The sequence below is a fragment of the Argiope bruennichi genome, chromosome 7 (genome assembly GCF_947563725.1).
Source record: "Argiope bruennichi chromosome 7, qqArgBrue1.1, whole genome shotgun sequence".
NCBI classification, from domain to species: Eukaryota; Metazoa; Arthropoda; class Arachnida; order Araneae; family Araneidae; genus Argiope; species Argiope bruennichi.
Genome location: NC_079157.1, coordinates 112,306,169 through 112,318,190, shown reverse-complemented (window position 1 = coordinate 112,318,190; position 12,022 = coordinate 112,306,169).

The window sequence follows — 12,022 nt, the reverse complement described above, 5'->3', positions numbered from 1 at the left end:
AAATGATCACTTGAGCCTCTCCAAGCTGCAAGACTGGTAGCTCATTCCGCTTCAAAGAAACTTCTTTTTCGGAAACTCGACTTTTTATAAAAAAAAAAAAAAAGGGCAAGAAAGAAAAAAGAGCAAAAAGTACATAAACCGAAAAATAGCACCGGGAATAAAGTCGAAATTAATTATTCCTTTGACAATTTTGAGGAAAGTCAACATCAATTGGCGTTGGACACAAGATATCACTTTTTTCCAGAAACATAGATCTTTGATCTCTAAGTGATGTATAAGTGAGTTTTCCAAAAAATAATCTAGCGTATGAATGTTTTATACTAATATGGAAACCAGAAATCAGTAAGAAAGTTAGCATCTTCCCGTTTCTCCAGAGCACAAATAAACAAAATCACTATTGGAAAAGTTGAGATTTTAAGAATATGGATATTTAAAATTTCGTGGTGCAAAATGAAAGGGTCAGGAAAACTATTAAATAAATATAGCTATAATAAGGCATATAGGCATAAATAAAGCTATTCTAGAATAATTTAGAAATGCAACATTTTGCGCTGATAGAGGTGTTTATCTTCACCGAAATGATTCTGTTGAGTATGTATCTATCAATACAGAGAATGAACTCTCTCGAAAAGTTGAAAGACTGAGGGAAACAAAAATTGTATTCATCTTCCAAAAACAATGAGAAATCTTCTAATAAAGCACTTATTTTCTTTCGACAAGTTTCACAGATCAAGAATATTGCATGAAAATTAGTTTATTTTCCAAAAATGAAATCCTTTTAGGGCCCATTTTTGCTTTGAGCAGAGAATGGAAGCTGTAGAGAGTTCTTTTCACTGTTTGAATTTCTATGACAAAATTCAGTTCTGCATCAAATTTTGAATCAAATCCATCAATCACAAGACAATAATTAAAAAAAAAGAGAGAAGATTATTAATCCGAATTATTATTTCAAGCTTGTTTCACCTATCTTTATACTATTTTCAAAAATTTGCTATTGATACTAGTAGCGCGAACAGATTTTATATTTAAAGGAAACGCATGTGCATTTTGTGCTTCGTAGAATAATAAAGAAAGCTGAGTATGCATTTTGAACGATAATATTTTCAATCGATTGAAACCAAAATTTGACACAAAACTACACTTTTAATAACATGAATACATACCAAATTTCATTCCTGCAAGTTGTTACTTATATTTTGAGTTGCACCGTTTGCATGCATACAGAATATTTAGTTCAAAATTTGATACTTATCTATACTTTAGATGTTAAAACAGTGTTAGAAATTCTATCTACCTAGCTCTTTACATTTTGTGTTTATTTTGTTCACTTGTACTTTGAGAGATGGGTAGACAAGCCTCCTATGAATGGATTGTTTTCAGAATCTATAGATAAAAAACGCTAATGAAAGTGGTACAAAAATCATTCTTATTACTTATCATGGAATGGTAGCAATCAAATGCAAACATATCGATGGATCAAAGTTTCATCAGCTTTATTTAGCGTTTTTACAGCTGTATTTAATTCAATTCTTCGATAATTAAATAAATTTTTTATACTTCCTTCAGTCAGAAGATGAAAAAGAAATTAAGAATAAGCATTAATCGGAAAGTTTAATAGTTGAGAGTGAAAATATTCTGAATCATCACTATGGATACTCGCCATGACTTACAGGAGGTTATCAAAATAATGGAAATTCCTGTGAATAAAAGTGACACTTTTGAATGCGCTTCGTAGGCATTAAAATATAATAATAGGCACCAGTTTTTTTATAAATAGCAATGTATATATTCTGGTAGTATGTGTTAGCTTTATTAAAGTTCTGTAATTCTTGGATTTTTTTCAAAAGCGTAAAGTGTCGGGACTCTCAGATTTTCAAAGACGTCAAATTGTATGAGCCCGTCTAGTTGGAGCAAGTGTGACCGAAACATCCCGATTTTTAAGCGTTTCTAGAGGTACAGTATTTAAAATCATAACAGTATAAATACAGCGTGGCAAGACAAACTCGGCAAAGCAAAATAATGGGCGGAAAGAGAAGCTCGGTGAAAGAGACTGGAGAATATAGAAGCGTATTGTAATGTCTAAAAAGCGAACAACTGCAGCAAAAGTGGCCACCGAACTCAATACCCATCTGGATTCTCCAGTGTCAATGATTACAATTAGAAGGTACCTTCACAAACATTTATGGCAGAGCAGCAATTCCCAAGCCAGTTGTCTCAGATGTTAATAGTAAACATTATCAACAGTGGTGTCACACTCACAAAATTTGATCGATTGATAAGTGGAAGCAAAGTAATATGGTTTGACGAATCGTGTTTCACACTTTTCACTACAACAGGAAGGGCACATTTTTGGAGTGCACCTGCACAAGCCTATGACCATGATTGTCTTCTTCCAACTGTCAAGCATGGAGGTGAATTTGTCATGATATGAGCAGCCGTGTCGTGGTTTTCTGCTGGACCAATCGTAACCCTTAATGGAAAGATCACTGGGAATAAGTATAGAGAAATTTTAGCTGACCAGGCCCATCCTGTGATGCAAGCTTTGTTTCCTGCAAGAGATGGAATTTACAGGATGATAATGCACCTATCCATGCAGCAAGACTTATCCAATTATAGTTTGATGAACATGAGGATAAAGTTAAACATTTGCATGGCCCGCACAGTCACCCGACCTCAATACAATTGAAACGTTATGTTCTATTTTAGAGAGTTCAGTATGGAATAGATATTGTTACAAAATTTTTCTTCTACAACAAATACCGCCACTCAATTGTAATTACTCAGCGCATTTAATTGCTATAGTTCAGCAGCTTTCTTGCTGTCTAATCCTCCAGTTTCTTTACTTGTCGGCGACTCCGACTCCTCACACACATAACTTCTCACGATCCACACAAATTCTTCCGATACACACGACACGACGACTTCGTAGCTTGATGGTTGGGTTGACGGGGCGCCTGGCCCCGGCAGGGGCTTATCCCCGGTAAGGAGAGACTTCACAGTGCTTTGCTGTCTATACTTTGCCGTGGCCGTCTTCGACGAAATTTGGAGATGACGAGTGTCAGGACTCATTGTGATTGTCTGATATTAGGGTGAGGGGGGGGGAGGGGGTACGCTGCAGTTGGGCTTAGTAAGTTTTTACTGCTTGTGAGCTAGAATTGGCTATTGAGATACTGTTTAATTTGAGTTTGAAAAAATAAAAGGAAGAAAAACTAAAGGGCTGAGATAAATTAAAGTAGTATATTACGGGGTCTTCTAGAGTTTGTAGATGGTTTATATTTAGGGATTTTAGCTATTGCTTCATTTTCATTCTTATCCATGTTTTTAAAGAAGTTAGTGGCTAGATTTTGAATGAATTTTTTAAGAGGGGGATAGTCTAGGCATAAGTACATATTTGTATTGGGCATGTAGTATTTCATATTGCAGAAATTTCTAATTAAGTTATTTTGCTGGCGTTCAATAAGTCTAAGATTAGTCTTGGCAGCATATCCCCACACAGGGCAGGCATAAGTTAATACTGGACGCAAGTAGGCAGAGTAAATAAGCATTTTATTTTGTCTACTCATTTTGGAGTTTCGAGAAATTAAGGGATAAAATTTACGAGTTAGGTCTCGAAACTTTTTAGCTGTGTAAATAAAGTGGGGTTTCCAAGTTAATTTACTATCTAGAATAACACCTAAATATTTGCATTCCTTAGACCACGGGACAGTTTGATTTTTAATTTTAACTGGGGAGAAATTCTTTTTACAGTTATTTTTATTAAAAACTATAGCTTCAGTTTTACTAGCATTTATTTCAATTTTCCATTCGACGAACCAGTCCTCAAGAGATTTAATATGTCGGTTTAAAGCTATGGTAATGAAATTTTGATTTTTGTTTCTAGCTAGTATTGCAGTGTCATCAGCGTACATGCACAACATAGTGTTAAATTGCTTGGGGATATCATTAATAAACAAGGAAAATAAAATTGGCCCTAGTTTAGATCCTTGAGGTACACCTGCAAGAATAGGTTTTACTTCCGAAAATTCATTGTTTATCTTGATTTTAAAGGATCTGTAACTGAGGTAAGAAATTATAATTTTGATAAGGTGTGGGGGTATGTTGTAATTAATTAGCTTGTATATAAGACCATCTTGCCAAACTCTGTCAAAAGCTTTCTGAATGTCAAGGAAAACCGCTGCAGTTTTTTGTTTATTTTCAAAACCTTCCTCAATGAATTCTACTGCTCTAATTAATTGGTGGGTTGTAGATAGGTTACGGCGAAATCCAAATTGTTCAGGTGTTAGTATATTATGTTCTTCTAGGTAATTATTTAATCTATTGAGAATTATCTGTTCAGCAATTTTGCTGACAGAGGAGAGTAGGGATATGGGTCTATAACTGCAGGGATCAGTTGGGTCTTTTCCTGGTTTTAATATGGGGATAACTGCAGCTGTTTTCCATGACATGGGAAAATATCCTAATTTGAGAATGCTATGAATTATATTAATTAAAAATTTTAGGTAATTGTCCGGAAGTGTTTTTAACATTTTGTTGTTAATACTGCCAAGGCCAGGGGCTTTTTTGATATTAAGTTTTTTAATATGATCCTTTAATTCATCAGTTGAGGGAGGGGGAATTTCAATAAATTTTTGTGGCAATGAGTCGAGAAAGCCTTTGACTATATTATTTACATTATGTTCTGTGGTGAAATTGCTCAATTCATTAAGTTGAAATCGTTTCTCAAGGCTAGCCGCCAGGCAGTTTGCTTTTTCTTTATCAGTTATTGCAATACTAGCAGGGCCTTTAAGGGCCGGAATTTTTTGTTTTTTACTTTTAAAAGTTTTTACAAGTTTCCAGATTGATCCGTCTTCTGTGTTAACACTAATTAATTTGTGTATAAATTCATTGCTTTGGATTTTATTGTTAAGTTTTTCAATTTCCTTATTAATTTGGTTCATTAGTCTCTTGAAGACTGGGTCTCTGGTTTTTTGAAAATTTTTCCTGGCAAAGTTCCTGTCCCTGATTAGGTCTCTAATTTTAGGGTCAATAAAATTTTGACTATTTATAATGGGGGTGGAGGCTAGATTTTTTGCATTAATAATTTGCGATTCGAAGATGTTTACAAAATGGTCAAGTTTATCTGGGTTTGTAAATTCATCAATGTTTGGGGTTTCTGATTGACTGAGGGTTAATTTAAAATTATTCCAGTTTGTTTTGAATTTATTAATATTATTTGGCAGGGAATATTTAAAGAAAAAATTTAATAAGATGGGATTATGGTCAGAGCTAAGTTCAGGTAAGGAGTGAATTTCATATGGGTACAGGAAGTCTTTAATTAAGGTGAGGTCTATTGTATTGGCTGACTGAGGCCCAAATCTAGTGGGGGTGGACGGTGCTATAATGTCTAATTCGGCCTGAAGGGCGAATGATTTTAGGGAATTACCTTTTGGGCAGTTACGCTTACAATCCCAGCTAACGTGGTGAGCGTTAAAGTCTCCGCAAATTATTTGATTAGGTCCTGTTTGCATCAAGTTTTCGATGTCGAAAATAAAATTGGAATTATCTGCACTAGGGGGGATATAAATAGAGATTAAGGTTATTGGATCTTTATTTTTAAAATTTAATTTTACCACGCTAGCTTCTACATGTTGTAGTAAAGGTGGGGGGACCTCACTGTGAGGTAAACCATTTTTAATTAAAATTGCAGTACCGCCGCCAGCCTGGTTAGCTCTGTAACTGTAATATGAGAAATAGTTTGCCAGGAAAATTTTTCTTTGTGGTCTAAGGTGGGTTTCTTGCAGTAGGATTACATCGGGGGTATACTTATTTACAAAATTACGAAGGTCAATTATTTTATTGTTAATGCCATTTGCGTTCCAATAGACTATGCGAAGGCTATTGCAGGAGAAAACTAGTTAGTGACAGGTAGACTTGGGTTATCGAATGCCTTCATGAGTATATCCAGTTTTTCCATAACAGTGTTTGCGGTTTTTAGTTTTTTAAGCTGTGAAAAGAGTAAAGACGACTTCGTAGCTTCTGAGTGCCCGTCTTTTATAGTTCCGGGAGGCGGGGCTAGAGTCTTCAGACCAATCAGGGCGTACCTGACTGTACCTCGGGTCTTAGTGGATGGATCGTGAAAGTTCTCGAACTTTCAAGTAGTATCCATTTAGTCGCCAAACTCGCCAAATTCGTCGCCAAGTCGCCAAATGATCGCCAAGTTAATCGCCAACCTCTGAGTTCATTGACACGGCACCCGCTCAGCACACACAGGACAGATCGTACAACGGTCTTTCTTAGGATGACACTATTCGTCTTGCTGGGAAGCAAAATTACAGGTTTGTAACAATATTCTCTACCGGCATCGCTTCCAAAACTTTCACAATATATCCAGGAAGAATGGTACAATATCCCTCTAAACACTATTCAACACTTGTATGAATTGATTCCTAGGCGAACCAAAGGTGGTCCTATACTATATTAATAAAGGTTTTTTTATAAATCTAAGGTGTTTCCATTATTTCGATAAAGACCTGTACCTATGGAAATACATGGCTTCCAAAACTATAAACTTTCCCAAAAAGGTTTTTGCATTATCTTAAAACTCAAAAAGTTATCTCTATAATGATATCGATTTCATCTCTGCACAGGTTTTTACCTTTAATTCTTCAAGTTTAACTTATAATGGGGTGAACCGGAGTTACCTTCTTCGCCAAGTTGCGGTAAAGCGCTAAAACTGGTAACCTCCAAACTGGTAAACCTATTATCTTTCGTCTTTATTATGCGCTATGATTGGACATCTGCTCCCTCGCTTATGAACATTTCGCAAAACATGGCGCAAGACCGTTGTTGGCGAGTTGGCGATTTTAGAAAATTGCGCCAAGCAGGGAGTTAAACTCCAGTCGTACCTTATAATGTTACGATGCTTTTAATGTTATGAAATTTATTCAAATTCATCTATCAAAATATTCAATTGCGTGCTTTTGCCAATGTTAGAATTAAGATTAAAAAATTGCTTTTTTTTTAAATCATTAATTCTGAAATGGGATTTCCAATTCCACTTTTATTTCATAGTATACGGCTTTTAATTTGTGCCCACAGTAATTTGATGCAGAATGATTCATTTCAAATCATATTCTAAGTCGTATAAAATAAAACTAAAATTTTAAAAAACGTATTCCATATTGATCGTTTTACAGCCTAAAAAGACAATAATTTTGGCGAGCAAGCTGTTCGCCAAATGCTTCTAGTTTAATAGAAATCTACAGATTTCATGTCAGAATCACATGCTGAATTTTATTTGTCAAGTTCAAAGCATATTTGAGTTAATTTTTAAGACGAACATAATTCCATAAACGCGTTTTTTTTTAATTCAGTGAGGTTTGAAATGTAAAGATTCGCCAAAATCTGGAATACGAATATTTTTATAATCATATTTTTTCTTTGTAGACTTCACATACTTAAAAATGTGTTGAAATTCGAAAAAAAAAATCTCATGGAAGTAAAATTGGTATTAAAAAGCTAATTTTAAAATTTTTTAATAGGGTGTAAAATTGATTTTTGTGCGATTTTATATTCCTAAGGTACTGAGTAAAAAAAAAATTTAAATTTTAATTAATTTCTGGATGAATATCCGAGCATCTGCTATTAAAACTATATTTAAATTTTATTAACTCTGTTGTTGTTGTTGTTGCTTATGGCACTTCTCATAGACAAATCCGCTGACTAAGTCAGCGATTTTAAGCCGAGTTTTTGCGTCTCTTGTTTCAGTAGCACTATCTAGAGCTAACAGACGCCTTAGCTACTCATGTTTCACAGTTCTTTTCAAGGGGCTGACTTCATTCATACATTTCATTCGCTCATCCACAGATCGTAATTTAGACCTGAATCAGAGAACGATCACATCTGATCTAGTACCCCCAGTGGTATTGTTTCGACTTGGAGGACTTTGCGGCTACGACAGGTTTAAACGTGCACCAGCCATCATATACACAGAGAGTCTTCGGTCGACGGGTTATTAACTCTAGATAATACAAACTGCCTGTAAAAATAATTTGCTAAATTTTGATTTGAACCACTTTTACATCAAGCAGCTATAGATAGCGTCAATTCTGTAAATGTTATATTTTAAAGTGACTTTCTCAGACTCTGGAAAATAATTTAAAATAGGGAGATTTATTAAAATTCCAAGACCTAATTTTCCGTCGATTACAGTATATCTAGAATCGTTCACGGCCCAGCCGACATGAACTAACAGTAAAAAATAATTTCGTACGATATTAATAAGCTTATTAAATCTACTGAGGCATTTCTTCTCTCCCTTCAAATTTCTATAACAATGCAAACAATAAGGTGCTTATATGCTTAAATATAGCATATTATTACCTATTTGTAAGTTTCCTTTCCTGCAATGTTAGTCTTATCGCTGGAAAGAGAAATTTACAAATATTTTTAATGCATGCTGATTGGGTACCAGGAGATCAAGAAGATTCTTCTCGAAAATTCCATTTGATTTCACGCCTTATCGGGAGACTATATAATGTGAGGCGATTATGAAATTTATCTTTGAAATGACGAACTGTGAACGAGCTTATTTTCTGGCTACTTTTACTGTTAGTTTCTAGAAATGCCTCCATTGTGTATAATATTGGTTGTATTTTTACTGGCAGCCTTCCGTATTTTATGATATATCCGTAGAATAAAAAGTCATTTACCATTATTAAATTTGATGGATTTTATTCACCGACACTCAACAGATGAATTTTTATAATATGACGTGGCTGCCTTTAATCCGATGAACTCATTCCTAACTCCAAAATAAATACAGAGTTTCTGGTTTAAAATAAGTATTCCAATATTGATATCATATTCGCACATCTTAGAACAGATATAAAGGTAATATGTAATCGTTTTAATGGATTTGATGCAAAATTTGACAAGGACACTAATTTTGGTATTTTAACATTATTCCTCTATCCTCACATGGCAATTGACATTCAGACCAGATGTAACATCACCCGTTTTCTCACACATAGTTAAGTGCATATGGACCGCCAGATACGGATCCTATTCATTAGTAGAGTCATTATGTCTGGTCATTTGTTATTATTCAGGTGTGGCAAAGCAGATGTGTAGCCAGCCGTTTCAAATAGACCCATCATGTCTTCAAGACAGAGAAATGTCAAAACAACTAGATGCTAAACTTTATTTTCCCTCATGAAGAGACACCTCGAGTTATCAAGAAAGATCAATCACCAGCAAGCGTTGTCATTAAATGTCAAACCCAGATGCACTTCAGACGGTGTTAGCTGCGGTTGGCCACAAAGAGGGATCCTTAACAGACACTCCCTTGATCAAATGGAGACTATTGAGGAAGTGTTGCCAAGCAACTATTGGGTGAGAGGGAATTCAAGTTCACTAATGAGAAACCAGAGGCGGATATCTGATGGAAATAAAATGCATTTTTTTTTTTTTTGAGAAGAACAGAGAAAGGTTTCGAATTGAAATTCGGAGAGACGTCGGTGTGCGGAGTTGACCTTGTTTTTTTAGAAGCTCTGATGTGATATTCGAGTGTTATTCGAAATATTGTGTGTTAGGATCCATTCGATAAAGATCGGTGAATTCCTGGAGCGGCCTTGCAGTAGTCATTTAGAGCTCTTATTTGATTGATCTTGTTCAAGATATTACAGTATAAGGAATACGCACTAAAATTCATTTATCTAGCATAATGCATTCTTCAAAGACTGCTTCCACATAAGAATAAAGGAACCATCAAAATATCAGACATCTTGAATTTTTTTCTTCTGTTTTGTGCCGATTCATGTAAATCGGCAAAACGCAATAAATAGGTAACCATTTAATGATATTGTTCAAAATTAATTATAGTAATATAATATCCAATATATTGATAACGTCATGTATTAAATTTCATCGATATAGCTTCTTGCGCTTCCGAGTAACCTTGTTCATACGGAGATGGAAGGACAGATAGAAAAATTTCTCACAGGTAGATTTTGTATAAAATTCTGCAGAAATTTGAGAATTTGGTGTAAAGGTCACTTGTAAAATATCATCTCTCTAGTTTGGTTCATTTTTGAACTATCGTTTCCTCAAACAAGCAGACAGATCGATAAAATGACATGAATCTATGTTTTCTTTTCGAGGTTAAATTTTCTGAAGATTTAAACACACACTATACTGTGCTTTATAAACAAAAAAAAGCCCACATAAGAATCATGATTTCCTTGAATAAGGAATTTTACATCTTCGGTTTCATTCAAAAGAATTTCGGTTTATATATTCGTTGTTATTTCGTACTGATAATGCTATATTTATAAAACGAAAACATCTATTTTTAGAATAAATTCGATGTTCATTTCTCCAAGTAGTGGTATTTCGCTTATTTTTTGCATATAAAAGCACTCACAGAGATAAAATCTGTTTACAACATCTGTACTTTGACAGAAATAATCTTTTTTCCCTTAATGGATACATTTTCTACAGATTAAATGCACAGTTTCGTATTTTTCAGTGACAGAAAATGGTATACTTTACATTTCGTCTACATAAAATGTGAAATTTTGGTTATAATATTGAAGATTAACTTCTCATGTTGCCAGAATTGATACGTAAAAAGTTATTAATCTCAAACAAAAATAGCTTCGAGCTCTTTAGAAGATTACTCTCTTCGAAATTTCAACAAAATGTTACTTTGATAAAAAAAAAAAAAAAAAAAAAAACATTGCTTAGCGATATTTTCAGCGAATAATATAAGCATTATATTAAAAATAAAACTGCATAAAAACCAAATAAATGTTGTCAGGTTTAATAGAAAGATAAGAAATAAGCTGTAAAATTTTAGAAAAATGTCATTTTCCTAGAATATTATCTGAAAAAGTATAAAATAACCAACACGATTTATTGGACTTTTTAGTATTATCTAAAAAGTCTTAGCTATACAGGGTAATTTTGCTAATTTTCCGAATTCGAAAGGGCCATTAAATCTGAGATTAAAAAAAAAATTCACGTATAAAACAATGTTTAAACAAAAAATATACTTGTGTTAAAAATAATGTTCTATAAAATTCCAAATACTATTTGATAATTCTCTTTTTATAACAAATGAATTTATAGTGCTTTCCTATAAATAATATTGTGTATACTGAATTGTTTAGTTAACTTAATTCATTTTACACTTTCTATTATTAGTGAAATTTATAGAATATTCTTAAGAGGTTAATCACCCTTTTGTAGTTTGAGAATGTTAAAAAAAAAAAAAAAAAAAAAAAAAAAAAAAAGACTTCAACTTGCTGGGTGTTAGAAACTGGAAATCTGGGGTGCTAGATAGGCAGCGATAGCGCAAGCTAAATGGAACGGTCATGAGTTTTAGTGTTGAAAAAAAAAGAATTAAAGAATGGCATTATTAATTTATTACACATTTGATTTTAATTAGATTATATTATTGATTAGCGGTTTGAATTATTATTAATTAGATTTAATTCGAGTGGATAGCGAAGCAACGGCGGAGGGCCATCGTTGTGTGGAGCCCAAGCTAGTGCTGAACTGAGCTATGTGCTGAGCCCTGTTGTCTATTATGGAAGCAGTATCAAATTGTGTGTGGAGTATCCAGTTGTGTGGTAGTGATTCGGCAGTAGGATACAGCTAAAGCGAGGAGACAGTGGAGAAGTTCAGCCGTTTGGAGAGACCGTAGAGCCAAGCTCCGAAGATTCCCTCTTCTGTTGAATTCTGTATGGCCGCTTTGTGTCCTGTGGTCGAATACTACTTGTGGGCTACTATGTGTTGTTGTAGCTGTGCTGCTGTGTGTTCGTCTTGGCTGTATATAGTTGTCGTCTTTGTACTTGTCTCGTCTGTGTACTCGGGTTCTTCGTGTAAATAAACGTTGTCGTTGTTTTCTATTGAGACCTGCTGATTGTGTTTTAAAACCATACACCCACTGTAAGCGAACCCGGTTATCCGTAACAATAATAATAATAAAAAAACGCGGCATAGTTATAAATAATTTTAAAACTGAAAGTATGCGGCAATG